This window comes from Triturus cristatus, chromosome 7 (assembly GCF_964204655.1).
Source record: "Triturus cristatus chromosome 7, aTriCri1.1, whole genome shotgun sequence".
NCBI lineage: Eukaryota > Metazoa > Chordata > Amphibia > Caudata > Salamandridae > Triturus > Triturus cristatus.
The window spans coordinates 1,784,159,386-1,784,166,680 of record NC_140590.1 but is presented as its reverse complement, the minus strand read 5'-3'; the positions used below and the strand labels follow the sequence as shown (position 1 = coordinate 1,784,166,680).

The window sequence follows — 7,295 nt, the reverse complement described above, 5'->3', positions numbered from 1 at the left end:
CAGCGAGGGTGACCAGGCACTCCAAGGCAGCCGCTCTGGAGGCTCGCCTCTCTGCTCGACTTGCCCGGGAGCAGCCGGAAGGGAAGGCCTGGCTGGCCCATGCCATCTGGTCACCCTGCCGACCCGCAAGGGATGGTGGCGCCCCGGTGGGGCAGGGACGGGAGTGGGAGGACCCGTGCCGGAGGGCACGTGGTGGAGGCAGCCTCCTGCAGGCCCACGTTACCCCCTCCACATCCCTCCCGCCGGCCCAGCAGCAGAGGCACCCACCCCCTGGGTGTGGTGGAGGAGGGCATCCGCAGTCGCCCATGCATGGAGAGACAAAAGCTTAGCTCAGAGGATGACTTTCAATAGATCGCAGCGAGGTAGCTGCTCTGCTTCTTATGAAACCCTGACCAATAATCAGGTCGTCTACGAATGATTTAGCAATGGGTGCCCCAAGAACATTCGGTGCACTAAGGGCGATGGAGGCGGCCCCCTTCCGTCCATGCTCCGGTACCCAACCAACACCTCCTGCTTGAAACCCAAAAAGTCAGAAGGATCGTAAGGCCCCGCTTTCATGGTCTGTATTCAGACTGAAATTCAAGATCAATCAAGCTTTTGCCTTTCTGCTCCACGGAAGGTTTCTGTCCTCTTTGAGCTTGCCTTAGGACACCTGCGCTATCGTTTGACAGGTGTACAGCCCCAGTCAAACTCACCACCTGCCACTGTCCCCGGAGCGGGCTACACCCGGCGGGTGCCGGGCGCCGGGCCCTTGGAGCCAGAAGCGAGAGCCCATCAGGGCTCGCCCCCCCGCCTCACCAGGTAAGTGAAAAAACAATAAGAGTAGTAGTATTTTCACCGGCGGCCCGAGAGCCTCCCACTTATTCTACACCTCTCATGTCTCTTCACATTGCCAGACTAGAGTCAAGCTCAACAGGGCCTTCATTCCGCGCTGATTCTGCCGAGCCCATTCCCTTGGCTGTGGTTTTGCTAGATAGTAGATAGGGACAGTGGGAATCCCGTACATCCATTCATGCACGTCACTAATTAGATGACGAGGCATTTTTCTACCTTAAGAGAGTCCTAGTTACTCCCGTCGTTTACCCGCGCTTCATTGAATTTCTTCACTTTGACATTCAGAGCACTGGGCAGATATCACATCGCGTCAACACCCGCCTCGGGCCATCGCGATGCTTTGTTTTAATTAAACAGTCTGATTCCCCTGGTCCGCACCAGTTCTAAGTCAGCTGCTAGGCGCCGGCCAAGGCAAAACGCAGGCCCCGCCCCCCGGGAAGGGGGCATGGGGAGAGGCGACCACCGCAGCTGGGGCGATCCACAGGAATGGCCCGGCTTGCGTCCAGAGTCGCCGGCGCCTCGGAGGGAGTCTCCTCGTCCAGCCGCAGCACGCGCCCAGCCCCACTTCGTGCCCCAGCCCGACGGACCCAGCCCTTAGAGCCAATCCTTATCCTAAAATTACGGATCTGACTTGCCGACTTCCCTTACCTACATTGTTCCAACATGCCAGAGGCTGTTCACCTTGGAGACCTAAAGTGGATATGGCTACGGCCCGGCGCGAGATTTACACCATCTTCCCCGGATTTTCAAGGACCAGCGAGAGCTCACCAGATGCCGCCGGAACCTTGACGCTTTCCAAGGCTTGGGCCCCTCTCTCAAGGTGAACTCATTCCAGGGCGCACTGCCCTTCACAAAGAAAAGAGAACTCTCCCCGGGGCTCCCGCCGTCTTCTCCGGGATCGCTTGCGTTATCGCAATGGACATCGCGAGGGCATCCGTCTCCGCCACTCCGGGTTTGGGGATCTGAACCCGACTCCCTTTGGATCGGCCAAGGGCAACGGAGGCCATCGCCCGTCCCTTCTGAACGGCGCTCGCCCATCTCTTAGGACCGACTGACCCATGTTCAACAGCTGTTCACATGGAACCCTTCTCCATTTCGGCATTCAAAGTTCTTGTATGGATATTTGGCACTCACATTCCATGCCCGGGTCCATGCCAGCTAGCCGTGCTTCTTAACCGTTTAAAGTTTGAGAATAGGTTGAGATCGTTTCGGCCCCAAGACCTCTAATCATTCACTTTACCAGATACAACTGGTGGTCTGAGCACCAGCTATCCTGAGGGAAACTTCGGAGGGAACCAGCTACTAGATGGTTTGATTAGTCTTTCGCTCCTATACCCAGGTCGGATGACCAATTTGCACGTCAGGACTGCTACGGACCTCCACCAGAGTTTCCTCTGGCTTCGCCCTGCCCAGGCATAGTTCACCATCTTTCGGGTCCAATCACGCACGCTCATGCTCCACCTCTCCGACGGAGCGGGTGAGACGGGCCGGTGGTTCGCATGCCGCTGGAAGCGCAGCAGTATCCCACTTCAGCCGGCACGCTCTGGCCCTCACCTTCATTGCACCACAGGGTTTCGCTCAGCCCTCCGACTCGAGCACGTGTTAGACTCCTTGGTCTGTGTTTTAAGACGGGTCGGTGGGTAACTGACATTGTAGCAGACCCCTGGCACCTGAGGGGCGGCCAGGAACGGGTGCCCGGGGGAGGGCGCAGAGGCGGCCGAATCTCCCCGCAGACACAGCGAAGCTGCTGCCAGGGGGGCTGTAACAAACTCCACTGGAGCGCAGGGCCACCTGCCACCCCGAAGCCTTCCCAGCTGACCCGGAGCCAGTCGCGGCGCACTGCCGCAGAGGAAATGCACCCTGCGGGGCCGTGTAGGGCCCGGGCACCGGTCCCGCGTAGGGGATCCGGAACTCCTGGGTCACCGACCTTCCCGCCATGTTGAATCCTCCCAGTGGAATGCACGGACCCTACCCATTTACCTCTCGACGCTTTCACGCCCTCTTGAACTCTCTCTTCAAAGTTCTTTTCAGCTTTCCCTTACGGTACTTGTTGGCTATCAGTCTTGTGCCCGTATTTAGCCTTAGATGAAGTTTACCACCCGCTTTGGGCTGCCTTCCCAAGCAACCCGACTCCGAGAAGACCCGATTCCGGCACGCTCGGGACCGCTACCAGCCTAACACCGTCCGCGGGGTGAGCCTCGATCAGAAGGACTTGGGCCCCCTGGCCGACGCTGGGGAGTCGGTCTTCTGCACGCCACATTTCCCGCGCCCACCGCCGGGCGGGGATTCGGCGCTGGGCTCTTCCCTCTTCACTCGCCATTACTGGGGGAATCCTGGTTAGTTTCTTTTCCTCCGCTTAGTAATATGCTTAAATTCAGCAGGTCACCACGTCTGATCTGAGTTCGTAGTCAGAAAGAAAACACCGGAGCGTTAAGGGGGAGCCGGGGAAGGCCAGCCCCCTGCCGGAGCAGGGGCTGGGAGTACCCAGCAGTACGCGCCCTCTGTCCCTGGATCGCGTCTGGAGGGGTTTTGCTCTCGCCAGGAAGCCGACCGCAGAGGAGGGCACCCAAGGCATGTGCGCATGGGCAGCCGGTGGGACACCACGGACAGCCATGTGTGACACGCAGCCAGGTGCCCCCGGACAGGCCCGGGGCAGACCGGTCACCAAGCCCCCTTCTCGGGGGCCAAGAGCACCAGCAGTGTACCTCCGTGGCAGGACCCGGCGAGGGACCCTGTCACGGGCGATCGGGGAATCTGACCTTGTGGGGGAACAAAGGGGAAGCAGAGCTCACCCTTTGATGGCCCCAGCCGCGTCCCAGGGAACCCCCCGGGAGAAACCCAGGGCCGCAAGGTGCGTTCAAAGTGTCGATAATCAATGTGTTCTGCAATTCACACTAATTCGCGCAGCTAGCTGCATTCTTCATCGGCGCGCAAGCCGAGTGATCCACTGCCAAGAGTCACAGGCAACTTTTCGAAAACGTTTGCCCACCTGCGGGCACAGGAGAGGTAGGAGGAAGGCAACACCGTCCGTCCGGCCTGGGCGCCCCATACAAGGCTTCCCCTCTGGGAGTCAGAAATCACCGTCGGGAGAAAAAAACTTGCTCGGCCCGGTAGCCCGCCCCCACCCACCCACCCGGGGGTGAGGGAGAGGGCTCGCGGAGCGGCAGGAGCAGGCAGCCCGCAGCTGCCGGTCCCTCCCGGGGTAACACAGGAGGGACCACGAGAGTCTTCAAACCCCTCAGCGCTGCCACACGGGACCGGGTCGGACCGGGTACCTGGCAACGAGGGAGGGTCGCTCCACTTGCACATCAGCCGTCTGTCACCGGGCAGTCCCGAGCCGTGCCAGCGGGCTGGCAATCAGCCCACCACCAGGCCACTCCCCATCCTGCACGCCTCCCACCGAGAGGAGCCGGGGTCCCCTCGCAAGCCCTTGGCCCCTTCTCTTCCAGGCTGCCCTGCCATGCGAGAAGGGCCGCTCCTCGGTCGCCCGGAGCCCGGTCAGGTCGGGCCAGGTCTCGGGACGCCAGAGGGCCCAGCCAGGGCCTTTTTAAGGGAGGGGTGGTGCCAGCCATGGGATGCACTGCCATTCGGTTCCCCCTCACCGCTGGGGGGTCATGCCGGGTGAGCTTGGGTTCTGTCTCGGAGAGGGACAGGGGATGGGAGCCACCCCCCGTCCCCGGTCCCTCGCACGTCGGTCGGGCCTTCCCCGGGGAAGGGGCCCGCCAAAGTCCCGTTCCTCACCCGCCCACCCCATGCAGCCGCGGACCGCTCCACCAGCCGGGGCGCGCCAGGTGGTGTGTACAAAGGGCAGGGACTTAATCAACGCAAGCTTAGGACCCGCACTTACTGAGGATTCCTCATTCATGAGAAATAATTGCAATACCCATTCCCTATCACGAACGGGGTTCAGCGGGTTACCCACACCTGTCGGCGAAGGGTAGACACATGCTGATCCGTTCAGTGTAGCACGTGTGCAGCCCCGGACATCTACGGGCATCACAGACCTGTTATTGCTCGATCTCGTGTGGCTGAACGCCATTTGTCCCTCTAAGAAGTTGGACGCCGACCGCAGGGGGTCTCGTAACTAGTTACCATGGAGGAGTCTTGTTTGTTATCAGAATTAACCAGACAAATCGCTCCACCAACTAAGAACGGCCATGCACCTCCACCCACAGAATCGAGAAAGAGTTATCAATCTGTCAATCCTTTCCGTGTTCGGGCCGGGTGAGGATTCCCGTGTTGAGTCAAATTAAGCCGCAGGCTCCACTCCTGGTGGTGCACTTTCGTCAATTCCTTTAAGTTTCAGCTTTGCAACCATACTCCCCCCCGGAACCCAAAGACTTTGTTTTCCCGGAAGCTGCTCGGCGGGTCATGGGAATAACACCGACGGATCGCTTGTCGGCATCATTTATGGTCAGAAATACGACGGTATCTGATCATCTTCGAACCTCCGACTTTCGTTTTTGATTAATGAAAACATTCTTGGCAAACGCTTTCACTTTGGTTCGTCTTGCGCCGGTCCAAGAATTTTACCTCTAGCGGCACAATACGAATGCCCCCAGCTGTCCCTCTTAAACATGGCCCCAGTTCCGAAAACCAACAAAATAGAACCGGAGTCCTATTCCATTATTACTAGCTGAAGTATTCAGGCGACCGGCCTGCTTTGAACACTCTCATTTTTTCAAAGTAAACACTTCTGACCCCCAGGACACTCAGTCAAGAGCATCAAAGGGGTGCAGAGAGGCAGGGGCTGGGACAGGCGGTAGCTTGCCTCGCGGCGGACAGCCAGCTCGATCCCAAGATCAAACTACGAGCTTTTTACCTGCAGCAACTTTAATATACGCTATTGGAGCTGGAATTGCCATGGCGGATGGCACCAGACTTGCACTCCAATGGATCCTCGTTAAAGGATTTAAAGTCTACTCATTCCAATTACAGGGCCTCGAAAGAGTCCTGTATTGTTATTTTTTGTCTCTACCTCCCCGAGTTGGGAGCGGTTAATTTGCGCGCCTGCTGCCTTCCTTGGATGTGGTAGCCGTTTCTCAGGCTCCCTCTCTGGAATTGAACCTGTGGTCATCATGGTAGGCACAGAAAGTACCATCGAAAGTTTATAGGGCAGACATCCGAATGTATCGTCGCCGTCACGGAGGCGTGCGATCGGCCCAAGGTTATCTAGAGTTACCAAAGCGGCCGGGCGAGCCCGGATTGGTCTTGGTCTGATGAATGCACGCATCCCGGGAGGTCAGCGCTCGTCGGCATGTATTAGCTCTAGAATTATCTCAGTTATCCAAGTAACAGGGCCGAGAGGGCTCGAAGGAAAGGCCCTTCGGGAAGGGCTCGAGAGGCAGGCGCAGACCCAGGCCCTCGGGGGCCCCAGCGGTCAGGCCCGGGCACTGCCTTACCCTGTCTCGGGATCGCCGGACCTCATGGAGGTCTGACCCAGCAAACCTGGTGAAAAAGGACCATCGGGAAGGGGCTGAGAGGCAGGTGCGTACCCTTGCCCCTGCGGGCCCTGGTGGGTGGGCCCAAGTGATGCCTTCCCCCGTCTTGGGATCACTGGACCTCACTGAGGTCTGACCCAGCAAACTCAGTGAAAAAGGACCATCAGGAAGGGGGCTGAGAGGCAGGTGTGCGTACCCGGGCCCCTGGGGGCCCCGCATTGGGCGGGCCCGGGTGCTGCATTCTCCGAACTCGGGATCGCTGGACCTCACGGAGCTCTGACCCAGCAAACTCGGAGAGGAAGGGCCATCAGGAAGGAACTGAGAGGTAGGTGCGTACCCGGGCCTGGTGGGCGGGCCCGGGTTCTGCCTTCCCCTGTTTCAGAATCGCCGGACCTCACGGAGGTCTGACAGACCCTCTCCCTAGTGATCCGGAGAAAAATTACCCCCCTTTCTTGAAATCTGTGCACACAAGGTGACAAAGGGGACCCAAGGCGCGAATGTACCCGACCTCCTGGAGCCCTCGCTGGGATCTGGGAGGCAAATGGACCCTCATCGGGACTTCCAAGCAAGCCCGGCCATCTGGTCCATTGGAAAGCATTGTGCGCGACCAGATGGCCATGGGAATAGGCGCGACCAGATGGCCGAAGGGATAGGCGCGACCAGATGGCCGAGGGGACAGGCACGACCACATGGCCGAGGGGAAAGGCGTAACCAGATGGCCGGGCTTGAAAGGAAAGCCATCTGGTCGCTCTGTGCCCCAACGAAAGAGTGAGCGGGTGCTGGGGCATGGGGGACCGGAGGCCCAGGGCCCCAGCTGGGCCCCAGCCGTGGAAGCTGCGAGGGGGACCCGATGGGCCCTCCGAACGGTGGCCCATGGACACCTTGACAAGCAGGGGAGGCCTGCACGGGACCGACAGACCCCTGTCCTGGGCCCTTGGTGGAGCGGAAGGCCAGAGGACGGGGCCCAGGGATGGAGCACCCGACCCGGGGCCCGGCGGGGCCCCTGAACCCAGCCAGGGC

The 7,295-nt window shown here is 59.7% G+C and overlaps 3 pseudogenes; all 3 read right to left on the bottom strand.

The window, feature by feature from the left end:
* Positions 1–317: 317 nt before the first annotated feature.
* LOC146813114 (28S ribosomal RNA) lies at positions 318–3,239 on the bottom strand (annotated as a pseudogene).
* Positions 3,240–3,640: 401 nt separating this feature from the next.
* On the bottom strand, positions 3,641–3,793 carry LOC146813113 (5.8S ribosomal RNA; annotated as a pseudogene).
* An 838-nt stretch (positions 3,794–4,631) lies between these two features.
* On the bottom strand, positions 4,632–5,159 carry LOC146813112 (18S ribosomal RNA; annotated as a pseudogene; the record flags this gene model as incomplete).
* Between the last annotated feature and the right edge of the window lie 2,136 nt (positions 5,160–7,295).